The sequence below is a fragment of the Mytilus edulis genome, unplaced genomic scaffold (assembly GCF_963676685.1).
Source record: "Mytilus edulis unplaced genomic scaffold, xbMytEdul2.2 SCAFFOLD_474, whole genome shotgun sequence".
In the NCBI taxonomy this organism is placed as follows: domain Eukaryota; kingdom Metazoa; phylum Mollusca; class Bivalvia; order Mytilida; family Mytilidae; genus Mytilus; species Mytilus edulis.
In genome coordinates, this window is record NW_027268666.1 from 2,145 (window position 1) to 16,598 (window position 14,454).

A 14,454-nucleotide genomic window follows, 5' to 3' on the forward strand; every position below is an offset into this window, starting at 1 on the left:
TAGGCGTTAGCTTATTGCCTAGGATTTAAGCTTAATGCCTAATTTCACTTATTGCCGCTAACATGTATATACATGTATGAATAAAGATGTGTTTTAAAAGACCTATTGGCATTATTTCACGCTAGGACCTAAGATAACTAGAACTAAGCAATGGTTGATCCAGAAATTTTCATAAGTGGGGACTCATTGACTGCCTTAGAGGGGTCACGTCCAGTCATGCTTCCGTGATTCCCTATATAATCTACCATTTGTTTCCCAAGATTTAGGAGGGGGGCTGGTACACACATATATATATAAATATACCTCTGCGGCGGAGCCAGCCATTTGAAAAGAAGGGGGTCTCAACCCAGGACAAAAGGGGGAGGGGGTGGTTCCAACCATATGTCCCCATTCAAATACATTGATCGTTCAAAAAAAGGGGTGGTTTCAACCCCCGAAACCCTCCCCCTGGATCCGCCACTGATACCTAGTATGCATATAATTAAGAACAGCTTTGAATATATGCATATAAAATAATGGTACGTTTAAAAACCGTTCAGGATCTCCTGGTTGCACACAGGACATGTATATATAATAGTAAGAGTTCAGGGTATACATTCGATAACTAACATATTTTATAATTTTGTAATTTTTGTTTTGATAAAATCAGAGACATATAATACATGTATTGAGACATATATAATACATGTGTCTCTGAAAAAATCAAACCATCTTTAAAGAAGTTATTTCAGTTTGAATCGACTGTCTTTTGCATTAGAATTCCAAAACGTTAATGTTATTTACAAATGCCAAAACCTGCAAGAAAGAAACATTTATATTCGGTGATTTTTACACTAAACGTTTTCGTAATTTGTTTTAAAAATATTAAAAAGTACATGTACATCGTTTTTTCAAGATTTGTATAGTAACTGGTTTAATTAAGTCCCCTTGATGAAATTAAAATTGCGAGACGCTAATTAATAAACTATGATCTATCTATCGGCATGCGTCGTTATTTGGGATACGTCACGGATGACCGATGGTCATATTCAATACGATATACCAATCATCATTTGAATTTGGGCAATTGATCTTTAATAATTAGGACTAATTGGTGATGGCAGAGAATAAGTCGCTGGTGATGGTTAAAAACATATAGAAGTAAACTTTGCAAAAAAAAAGGTTTCCTCGGAAAAAATTATGAAAATATATGAATATTAGATGTTAGTTATACGTCCTTGATATGCTAAATATTTTTTTTCCCGAAATAATAATTAAAGACGTTTAGAAATAACAATTTTTCACAGTTGGGAAATTTTCAATTTAAGTTATTTCATTTTGAAAACGTTGAAAAATATAGATCTTATTATATGTTAAATGTGGGCCGCTTGGAGATCAACTTGTAAAACCCTGCATAATTAGGGTTTGTCTACTTTCGTCTTTTTATATTACCAAACATTCTATAATCAAGGATTTGTACAAGGCCTTGTTATAATGAATATTATCGCCAATATCACCATAATTAAATAAAGAACAGATACAATATTCGCCTAAAGAGTTTGCCATCTAACAATTCAAAATGAAATGTTGAGTCGAAACTGAGGTACCAAATCTATAAAAAGAATCACTATTTTAGTAACCCGAATAATTCAGTCGTTATATTCCGCTGATCTACGAAGGCTACATTAACGCCTGAACGTCTTCCTCGGTCAAGACCGTCAACCGGAAAATTAACACCGCTTTGCAATATGGGAACTTTGATTTAAATTGGCAGCTAAAGAAGGAGGAGTTCTGGATGTTAATTGATGATAAATGATGTAAACTGATGTTAATTGATGTTAATTAATTATTATCGGATTTGTGTTAATTGAACACACGTGTTTGGTAAGACAATTTCAAGAGAGTTGCGCAGACTCATATCCTGATCGCCGCTGATTGGCTCTCTCTCACAGAGAGCAGGCGACGCGGCCAATGATCATAAAGAGTTCAAGCCCTCGTGGGAGAAAATCGGACACGGAAAGGGCTTGAATTATTCGAGTTACTATTTTAGTCGAAATTAAACTGTATATAATATTCTTTTTTTCAAAACTCCTGAAATAATTTAACATTAACTATAGAGAGCTTACATATGCAAATCTGTTTAAAAGTATGTGAGCGTAAATAAAATTTGTTTATTACCCCCCCCCCCCCCCTTTTTCCTTCTATAAAATTTAATTGTAAACGATTTTCGTTCTTAATTTGTGTTTGCTCATTAACTGGGGTTCATGCTGTCAAAAAAAAATGTCTCCTTGTGTAAAGTTATTGATAAGAAAAAAATTGAAGCTTCCAGAAGAATAACGGTACGTCTAAACACCGCTTGAAGGACCTCCTGATTGCACTCATGACATACGAAGTGCACTCAGGACCCTTTATAGTCATCGCACACAGGATGGATGCATATATTCTTTATACGCTTCTTATTTTAGAGTTAAATTTGGTAGAATTTGTAATTCTTAGAAAATAATAAGGGCACGTGTCACTGATTACACAACTACTGAGCCATGAATTATCCAATCAACAAAATTAATTGGATTATCTTTATTGTTGTTTTATACATTGTGTTGTTAGTACAGTGTGACCATGCGGGAAGTAATATTGTGACGTCTAGAATGAATATCACGATGTTTTAAGATTTTCGTCTTTTATTAAAATTTCGTTCCATAAATTTTTAAGTTTTATTCTTAATTTTATTATCATGTCCTGGACCAGTAATTAATTCTTTGCACGAGTGAAAAGGGAAATAATTATAAATGTTCATACTTTAAAAGAATTTATATTAATTAAAGTTTTGTATATGGAATCCGTTCTAAACGGTAAAAGCCGTACTTTTCAAACAATCAAACTCATATACATGTAGTTAGATGTTATTTCTCATTTTTATCGAACTTGTCCAGGAATTTTATTTTTGAGTTATACGAATATTTTAAGAAATCCGTTTTTATTAAGTTTTTTTTTCTCTAATTAAAGTCGTTTTGTCCAGTTTCACAAGCCTGAAACGAATTTCAATGCGAAAATAAATTCTGAAAATGAACTTGTCTCCGTTATCGTCTCCGTTTTTTGAAAATTATGATATTTTGGGTATAATTATTTCTAAAAAATATGTAAGTTAGATTGTAGTAGCGAGAAATTTTAAAAAAGAAGATGTGGTATGATTGCTAATGAGACAACTATCCACAAAAGACCAAAATGACCAAACATTAACAAAGAAAGACTATTTCGAAGACAGTTTATTGACACGAAATCCGTTCAAACCACGACTAAGTCTTCGTGCACAGATTTCCGTTAAGGTTAAACTGAATATTGTCCATAATTGTCTTCTCTTGTATAATGGTTTGTTGAGAATAAAGATATACAAATGTAATAAAATTTGATATTCAGTCAACATTGTGTTTGTTTAAAAACTTGATTTAGAGAGAGAGATAGAGAAAAGAATCACACTGAAAAACAAAAATCGAACTTGTTACAGAAAAAAAAAACGCAACTATAAAATAATTTTCTTTATTCGTGAACTGCAAAACACAACAAATTAATTTACCCGTCATCATGAAAAATAAACTGAAAAAGCACATCGAATGAGATATATGTTTTATTTTTTCTATATGCAAATTCATGTTAAAGGTAAAACTGAACTAAACAATACAATTCCTAAAAAACAATAAAGATAATCCAATCAATTTTGTTGATTGGATAATTCATGGCTCAGTAGTTGTGTAATCAGTGACACATTATTTTATAAGAATTAACAAAGATCTATCTAAGTTCGATTCAGGCGCGGATCCAGAGGGGGGAGGGGGGTTGGAACCCCCCTTTTTTGGCCGATCAATGCATTTGAATGGGGACATGTAGTTGAACCCCCCCTTTTTTTGCCCTGGGTTAGGACCCCCCCCTTTTTAAAATGGCTGGATCCGCCCCTGCGATTTCAACTTCTACCAAAATTTAACTCTAAAATAAGAAGCGTATAACGAATATAAACATCCATCATGTGTGCAGATATGATTACGGTAATGGGTCCTGAGTGCACTTTGTATGTCCTGAGTGCACTCAGGAGGTCCTGAGCGGTTGTTTAGACGTACCCGAAGAATAAATCATTTCCTGAACCTAAAATACATTTATCTGTAATTAAAGAAAATTCGCCTAAAACATTCTCTCATATATTAAACAATTAATTGTAAAATAATTAATTCAACGTCGGACTTTCTGTCTGTTTACTAATACTTTTCTTGTTCAGTTTAGTTTATACCCATAATAGATGAACGGAAATAAGTACTTTTTAGGAAAATTTACAACTCAAATTTTCAAAAAAAAAATTCTACACTTTTTACCTGGATGTTTTTCTCTGTCTCGAAGCCGCAACCTTTGACCCCGTATCAAACGTAGCGACCAACACCTCACATGACGTATTCTCGATGTTGAGGTATTGACAATATACAATCACATTTATCAATCACATTTATCAATATACAGCAAGTAAGTAATTTGGTGTTGAATGCCAGTAGATCAGAATTTGTTAATTGAACTTTACCTGTTTAAGGGGCACTAGCTGCCAAATTCATGTTCTTCATCGATTTTAATAAAATTCACATAACGTGTATATAGTGTTGAATTGTTTATTAAAATGTTGCGCACAATCTTGGCTGATATGCATAAAACCATTATATTTCATGACACTGCATGAAAAAGAAATTGACTTATCGCATAATACCAGAACCAGAGACATATATATTGTATCTAATATCTCTGCCAGAACTAAAAAATAAACTACAGTAAGTCCACATACACATAAGAGGGTATGGATGTGAATTAACAGAATAGAGAACAAAGGACAGAGAAAAAAAAAGGAATAAAGAATAGTGAAAGAAAGAGAATAATGGAAAAAAGTGTAAGTTATTAAAAATATAACTAAAACAAGAATGTGTCCCCAGTACACGGATGCCCCACTCGCACTATCATTTTCTATGTTCAGTGGACCGTGAAATTGGGGTAAGAACTATAATTTGACATTAAAATTAGAAAGATCATACCATAAGGAACATATATACTAAGTTTCAGGTTGATTGGACTTCAACTTCATCAAAAACTGCCTCGACCAAAAACTTTAACCTGAAACAGGACGAACGAACGGACGAACGAACGGAGGCACAGACCAGAAAACATAATGCCCCTCTACAATCGTAGGTGGGGCATAACAAGAAGACAGAAAAAAAGACACCCCTCCGAGACGAGCCTTACATGCACTGTTATTACCCAAGGTTAATTTAACGGCGGCTCATTTTATTTTGGCTTAGAAATAAACATAATTGACAAGTTTCCTTCCCCTGCATTCTCGATCCCACATGTAAATAGCACGGTGATTTCAAAAAGACATTGATACATCATTACAACACTTGCCGTCAGTATTTGAATATATTGATCAAGAAGGTATAGAAGATTAATGCACGCACACTATTATCCACCACTGGCCTAAATAGTTAGTCCGCAAACAACGAGGGTCATAAAAACCCAGCACTTTGAACACAGCCACCGGCATGGTGTGAATCTGAAAGCTTCCCACTATCCATTTCTACCCATAGAAAACTTTTGCCTTTCAATTATCAAAAATGAAATATGTTGATATTAATGGTATATAAGAATTATTGGGGAATTCAAACCATTCCTATTGTAAGTGATAAAACTAAATTTATATCAGGGTGATTGAAATGAGGAAAAAAAAGGGGGAATCAGGAGTTCAGGGCCCCCTGTTTGGGAAAAGAATTGGTTGATTATATATGGAATCACTGAGTCATGGCAGGAGCAGGCCCCTCTTAGGCAGTCGGTGGGCCCCACTTATGAAAAATTCTGGATCCACCACTGTGGTCATGGTGGTCTTCAGTTGTATTATCTTTTAAAAAAAAAATTACACCTGTATAGTGTATATTCTTTAGTGTAAATCAAGGGAAAATACTGTGAACTATCTGTGCATTGGGGCTTATTAAAAGGTATTTCGGGGGGAAGAAAGAAGGGAGGGTGAGTCCATGGGAGGTAATCCCCACCCCTTTCAATTTGAGAATATGCTATTGTCTTGTAAACGGTCCAGATCCCCATCCCTAAACCATATATATTCTTGAATGGGAGGATAAAACAAATCAAATGAAATTAAAAGGAGGTCTTTGGGGGTTACCCCACTCTGTTCAATTTGAGAATGTGCTATTATCTAAGATGTTTTCCATTCGGCATTTAAGCCGGGTGTGCCGACCACCTTCTTTTGAAAGCCGACCACCTTTCGATTTTAGGAGGTGGTCGGCTTTTTTTTCAAAATCCGGCTTTTTTTCGGTTCTGTACCGTTAAAATTTGAATACTAATCCCGCCTTGTTTTCATTGACAAAGGGTGCTATAAACAGTTTCGTACTAAAAACTAGGGGTTATTCCCCGACTAAAAATAACCATGGAGGGAAACCCCTGTTTATTTACTTACTTGGTGAAAAAGTAATGTTTTTTGTATTTGATTGTAAAAATTAGTTAATTAGCTTTCAATTAAAACATGTAAAACAGGTTGAATGATTGAAATAATTTTAAAAATTATATTAAATATACATGTTTCGAGGGGAGACAACACTGTAAACAGTCTGTTTTTTTAGCAGTGAAAATTGAAAACCTATTTGCAGCCACTGTAGCTCTTTTTCGGAGCAGGCGACCGTACCCTGAAACAAGATTTTTTTGAAAGGCCAGGTAAAAACCTACAAAATTCATACAGTTTTGATTATGAAAAATGTGCATGGATCATGTCTTCATGGGTGTGCACATGACCTGATTTCAAGTTTTTTATGTTAAAATTATACCTTTTTTCCCCCATGTTCATTGGATGAAATTTTTATAATAAATTAAAAGTACACATTATTTTTATTTCATTATAAACTAGAGAACATTCTGATTCCAGTGATATCTAGTTTTATACAAGTATCTTTATTAATCAGTCCACCAGTAAGGGTCACATATGCATGGTCCCTTAAAACATGACGTCATAGAAAAAAACTGTTGATTGCACCCAAAGATGGCGTCCAATCGTCAAATTTCAATGTTTTCATTAATCAATCGGGGGAAAAGAAAGGAAGATGACGATGATGATAAAGAAAATACTAGACCAAATAAGTTAAATAAAATTGATAGTAATGTTGAAGTTGTGGAAATTGAACAAAAATCAACCAAAACAACGGAAAAGACACGCAAGTGAAGGCAAATATGAGCAAGACTTCAAATGACTTATAGTCACAGAGGAAGGATACTACTGTTCTATGTGCCAAAAATACGGCACAAAAGCAAGAAACAGAACAGAAACCTGGATTGAAAATTGTAAATGAAAGAAGAGATAAAAGAGATAATTTTTTGAAAAAATAAAATCAAAGAATATTTGACAATTAATATGACTACTTTTATTTATGTTTGTTCAACTCCATAAAATGTGAATATTATACTAATCTTTATTTCTGTGACCGCCACGTGCACCCACAGTAAATTAAAAAAGGTTGGACATTTAAAAAAAAAACCCACCAGGTTGCAAGTTATTTTTTTAAAACACCCACCTTACCTTAGTGAAAAAAGGAAAACACTGATCTTGTGAACGATCCAGATCCCCACCCCTAAACCATATATATTCTTGTCGGGGACAATAAAATTAATAATGAAATAAAATAAAAGTGAAGTCCCACCCCCTCTAGTTTGAAAACTTGTAAACGGTCAAGATCCCCACCCCTAAACCATATTTATATATTCTTGTATAGAACAATAAAACAAATCAAAGGAAATATAGGGAGAGTCCATGGGGTTCACCCCCACCCCCACATGTTTGAGAAACTTTTAAATGGTTGAGATCCCCTGTCATCCAGTGGTTAGGTGAAAAAATTTCAGGATCCCTGATCCCCACCGTCAAACCATATATATTCTTGTATGAGACAATAAAACAAATCAAATGAATATAGGATCATCCCCTTTGTCTTGGGTTGGGAACCTACCTTTTTAAAATGGCTGGATCCGCCCCGGCATACCATCTAGCTAGCTATAAAGGCTTTAAAAATATGAAATCAAACAAGGAAATTAACAGTGTAGGCAACTGTTTTGAATTTAAAAAAAAGTCTTTTACATATATATAACAATGTTAAATTTTTTGTGCATTTATTTTTGCTTATCGTATTTTCAATAATAGACAAAATTGCATGATTGAATATTGTAATTTAAGAAAAATCAGCATACATGATATAAAATGTGAAGTGGAAACTGGGAATTTGACAAAGAGACAACAACCCAATCAAAGAGCAGACAATGGCCGAAGGTCACCTATGGGTCTTCAATGCAGTGAGAAAAATTCGGCACTGGTCTTCAGCTCATAAATATGTATCAGAAATGAAAACGAGATACAGCTTTCAGTTGTATTAATAAAAACCTCACAATAAGTTCTGAATATCAGAATATACAGTATTGCAAGATTCTCTCAAAATGTACACATAGAGCTGAAAAACTGTCAGTGACTGTAAAATTAATCATGCTTACATTAAAGTCCATGGAGTCCATCTTAATATGCATACTCTCGTACAAAGGAATATAAGTATGCAATAGACATCAAGTTTTCAAAAATAAGAGTATCTATGCCATTAATTTACGACAAGATCTTAATCAAGTAATAATTTCGGTTTGTTTAAATATTTCGGAGGTTAGTATGACCTCCTCTTTGGTGATGATGTTTTCGTTTTAAAGTTGGGAAAATTGTTTGTACATGTACCAACAAAAATAAAAACACAAATTCAATCTAGAATTATGTTTTTATCATTTTTTTATGTTTAGGTTGTCAGCAAGATGAAAAGGACAAGTATGCAGTTCAAAATTCAAAATGTGGATAAGTTGAGGTTCTAGGTCTTACCTTTGCAGATTTTCATATTTTGCATGAATGAATTCAAAGGTTATATGATGGACAGCAGAGAAAGAAAAAACAACTTTTCAATTATCCTGCTCCTGGATAAATGTAAAACATCTTGTTTTTCGGTAAGTTTTATGCTCTGTTTTGATAGTGTTAGTGCATTCATCTTTCCAGTCTTTCCTCTAAATTGTAAGTTTTTGGTGAGTGTTCATTATGAATTTCAGTAAGTAACTTGTGGATTTACATGTATATACTCAAAATTTAGTACTAATATTAATGGGATTTTAGCATGACATCCTGCCAAATGCTTGTTAATCATGTTTATGTTCCAGAACAAACAAGTATTTGGACTGTACGCATACAGTCTGCCCAATTTTAAGAAGTTGGTCAAGTTTATTACAAACAAATGTACAGTACAGATCAACATAACTGAAATCTTTAATAGATTAATACAAAAAGTTTAATTGCAGTTAAAATAAAAACACAGGTTTGGTTGAGCTGGTACCAGACAGTACAAGTATACTTAAATGGTCTGACTGTACACATATGGTGGGACTGTAAGTTCTGGACCATAAAAGTAAGATCCGAATACTGATATGGTCTGGAACATTTATACATGTCTTAAAATTAATATCAAACACATTGGTGTTTTTGAACTTGGTAATAAGTTATGTGATAGAACTATAATGTTTTGGGATATCAAAATCAAAAATATCCCATTTTTACTTTTAATAAAGAAGAAGATTATTGATGTATGTTTAAATGTATATTAAAATGAGACAGCAAGCCAACAACACAAAAAAAAAGGATAAAACATACATATTTTGTTTGTATCAATGTTATAATTTCCAATATGTTCAAGGTATTTTTTCATTGAAATAAAACACAAATTGAAATCTGTCTGAACTTCAAAAGCTTAAAGAAATATTGTTTCTGTTGTCTGCATTTTGTATAATATATTGCAAATTCTTGTGAATAATGGAATGTTATAATAGTTGTCTAAAGTTTTAACTTTTAACATTGATCTTTATACTGTAAAATTCATAAATTATTGCGTGCATTTATTATTGCGATTCTGTCAATTTAGACTTAAATGCGATTTTAAATTTTACGATTTTGAAAAATCCTGTTTAATCCATATAAAATATTTCATAATACGAGTTTAAATTATTGCGTTTACAACTCCGTTGCATTTTTCGCAATAAAAAAAAACTTGCATTAATTCCGAATTTACAGTATATATATATATATTATGTATATAACTTGGGAAAATACCCAAATTTTATAAAGAAGAATAAATTAATTGATTGTTATATGGTATTAGAATAGGAAGATGTGGTATATTGCTAATTTGACAACCCTCCATCAGAGACCAAAGGATGTAGGCCGTTAGCAACTGATGACACTGGACAACCTTTAACAATCAGTAAAATCCATACCGCATAGCTATTTTTATTGAAAATCATATTATTGCTACATGTATGAAAACAATTTTGTATAATCCATTACTTTAGATTTTATTGGTTCTTTTTCAGAAGGATTGAAATTCACCACCTAAAATAAATGGAGAAAACATAGAAACAAGACCAGAATAAATTCAAAGAAAAAAGTTGGATCAGTTATTATTTTCATCACTCAGTCAATGATTTGAAGTTCTTTTAAATTCAAAAAAATATTGAAACCACAATAATGTCAAAGTTCTGTGCTGAATGTCCAAAAAGTGGACTATACCATCAAACAATGCTGGATGATAAGAAACTATTAATGTTTTGTGTTGAGGGATATTGTGAAAAAAATAGATTTACTTAAATAGCTACTAGTATGTTAAGCCTAACAATAGAGTTTTTATTGATTTCAAATGGCAAATAATTGTGTTTCAAGAAAGTATTCTATAATTCATGAATAAACATATATTGATACTTACATTATCTGCTCTGTTGTTTAAAAGTTTAGTTTTGAACAGTTAAAGAACAATATGCTAAATTAACATTTCCCAAGAAAAAAAGATATTCAATTAAAAAGATTCATCTTATAATAATTTACTACCAAATAGAATACATTGTAACATACACATTACTGTTTATTTATATCTATATATTTACAATTAGAATCCCATAGGATTTTAATTTGTCCCATGGGATATTAAAAATCCCATGGGATAATAAAAATCCCATGGGATTATTTTTGTCCCATGGGACAACAAATATCCCATGGGACTACAATAATCCCATGGGACAAAAAAAAATCCCATGGGATTTAACCAAAATCCCATGGGATAATGGTAAATCCCATGGGATTTTGCCCTGTCCCATGGGATATTGAAAATCCCATGTTTTTATAATTCAAATTGCAAAATAAATATGAAAGTAACTGTAGAAAACCAATGAAATTATTGAATCCCATGTAATTCTGCACATTTTGGTTATATACATGATATTGTAGCTCTTGTTTGAGGCGGCGGCGGATTTGCAAATGAGTGTTTTGCAAATTAAAAGTGTCCAGTGTTGATAGACAAATTTCTTCGTCTTTGATTGCTGTTGTGAAATAACTATGCCTTTGGTGAAGTGATTATGGTTTTCTATTGTGAATTTGGTTTCCAACACGTTATTGCACTTTTTACAACCATACTGTTAGTGTAATTAATCAAAATGGTTGGTAACAGCATAGACATTAAACTAGAGGCTCTCAAGAGCCTGTGTCGCTCACCTGTTAATGTGTTTACAGATGTTGGCCATCTTCGTTGGTAGGCGGGGTCATTAGACACTTTTAAAAAAAAAGATACCCTAGTATTATGATTGTGGCCAAGTTTGGTTAAATTTGGCCAAGTAGTTTTAGAAATGATTTTTATACAAGTTACAAAAATGACGAAAAGTTGTTCAATATTGACTATATAGGGCAATAACTCCTTAAGGGGTCCTCCAACAATTTTGATCATGCTGATTTATTTGTAGATCTTACTTTGCTGAACATTATTGCTATTTACAGTTTATCTCTATCTATAATAGTATTCAAGATAATAACCAAAACTGCAAAATTTCCTTCAAATCACCAATTTTAGGGCAGCAACCAGACAACAGGTTGTCCGATTCAATTGAAAATTTGTGAGGGGATATATCTTATTCTGATGGACATTAAAATCTTAAAAGATTTATCCTAAATGTCTTAGTTTCAAAGATATAAAGCTAAAACTGCATTTTACCACTATGTTCTAATTTTAGCCATGTCGGCCATTTTGTTTGGTAGGCTGGGTCATCGGACACATTTTATAAACTGTAAACCACAATGATAATTGTGGCCAAGTTTGGTTAAATTTGGCAAAGCAGTTTCAGAGAAGAAGATTTTTAGAAAAGTAACAAAAAATGACGAAAAGTTGTTAAAAATTTACTATAAAGGGCAACAACTCCTTAAGGGGTCGACTGACCATTTTGGTCATGTTGACTTATTTGTAGGTCTTACTTTGCTGAACAGTATTGCTGTTTACAGATTATCTCTATCTATAATTGTATTCAACATAATAACCAAAAACTGCAAAATTTCCTTAAAATAACCATTTCACAGGCAGCAACCCAACAACAGAATGTCCGATTCGTCTGAAAATTTCAGGGCAGATAGATCTTGACCTGATCAACAATTTTACCCCTGTCAGATTTGCTCTAAATGCTTTGGTTTTTGAGTTATAAGCCAAAAACTGCATTTTACCCCCATGTTCTATTTTTAGCCATGGCGGCCATCTTGGTAGGTTTGACGGGTCACGCCACACATTTTTTAAACTAGATACCCCAAGGATGATTGTGGCCAAGTTTGGTAGAATTTGGCCAAGTAGTTTCAGAGGAGAAGATTTTTGTAAAAGTTTACAGACGACGGACGACGGACGCCAATTGATGAGAAAAGCTCACTTGACCTTTCAGGTCAGGTGAGCTAAAAAAGTACGCTTTTTTTTTTTCACTAAATGTCTTGAAATTTCTTTTCTCTACACTGTTGTTCAAGAAACGAGGCGTTTTAAATGTAAAGATTACTTTGCATTTTTGAAATCAACAGTGACTGATTCAATATTCATAGGGAGAATAATTTAACGAATGATTTAAGTTGATTGATTGTTGGTTGTTTAACGTCCAGTGGCAAATATTTCATGCATATTCAGGACGAGAACAAGTTCACAATAAATACTATAGGTAGGTCTTGAAATAAAACAGGCCAGATGGTCGGGGTAATTTGGACTGCCACTGGAAAATGAGGGTATATTGGATAGGGACAGAAATTTTGCCTTGCAACAGGCCACCTACGGACCCCTCAAAGAGTTGTTGCAAGGGTTCTTAACGTGCAAAGAGCGTGGCACTCTCTTTACACGAGGCATCGGATTTTAAGTCCCCAATCTGACCGGACGTGACTGCGAACTTGATACATCCCGCACAGCCAAACGGACGCCCCACTTTGGCAAGCGTTTAACTGCCGGTCGGGAGAAGACCAAGTGACCATATTTCTATATCCCAGTAACCTTTGGGGGAGACTGATTTAATTAGCGGTAACCGGATAGACACGAACCTACTGTACGCTGATTGAATTTAGTGTGTAGATAATCTGTTACATACAATGATAAAGAAGCTACGATTTTTCGTTAGAATTATAATTAACGTTCTTAAAAAGTCCCTTTTGCAGATATCAAGGCGATCAGAAAATCGGAAAAAAATCATTTGAAATGTGTTTTTCTGACAATGTACGCACACAAATACCCCCAAAATACTTAAATACAGTTTAATCTTATCAAAATAGATGTAAGGTGTGTTTATTATTAATGTTCTGAATCACAAATCCGACAAGCTTTCATTTAAACCATTACAACTGAAATTTCCATTAGAAATAAAATTTTTAGCATGGGTGTACTGAAAATTCGACATTTTTTTGAAAATGACCCATATAATAGAATCAAGTTTGTTTGATACACCAGGATCGGGATTTGTTAGTACTTTTAGATGCCATGTCTTTCTGTTTGTTATCAGCCTTTTTATTAGTGTCTTGCTTAGAATCAACGAAAACAGAACTATCTAGCTAGTCTGAATCATATAGCACAGAGTTAGTTTGGTTTAAAATTTCACTCACCGATTGAAGATCGTCTGTTTGAAGTGTTTCGCTTTGTTTACATAATTTTTAGAGGGATTATCTTGGGATTCACTGCCACTGCTACTTTCCTTTTTATACGCTTGTATTTTGTCGTTACGACATTATACATCACAATTCTTTGAAAGTTCTTTATATCAAGTTTGTTAAATCCACAAGAAACTCATATTTCGAAGAAAGTTGAGAGCGAAAAATATACGTCCATGTTTAACAAATCACGTGATAATATGTTGTAAATAAAAAAAGTGCGATTTTGGTATCATTTTTCTTTTTTCAATGAATCATCTAAATTTGTATCTCAGCTTGGTCATGCACCCAATTACAATGTCTGGAAATTTTTTTTTTTTACTGCACACACAAACAGTAATCCAAATATTGAGTATCTTAATGGAAGAAGGCTTACTACATACAATACGATAGTCACAATATTGGTAGTG

At 33.2% G+C, this 14,454-nt stretch overlaps 1 long non-coding RNA gene across 2 annotated transcripts; it reads left to right on the forward strand.

The window, feature by feature from the left end:
• Positions 1 to 5,284: 5,284 nt before the first annotated feature.
• Positions 5,285 to 10,827, forward strand: LOC139508179 (uncharacterized). Of its 2 annotated transcripts, none has more exons than XR_011661117.1 (3): positions 5,285 to 5,436; positions 8,830 to 9,027; positions 10,438 to 10,827. It is a non-coding gene; the product is annotated as an uncharacterized lncRNA (long non-coding RNA). The 2 variants fall into 2 exon arrangements; XR_011661116.1 differs by having other exon boundaries at positions 5,285 to 5,407.
• Positions 10,828 to 14,454: the final 3,627 nt, after the last annotated feature.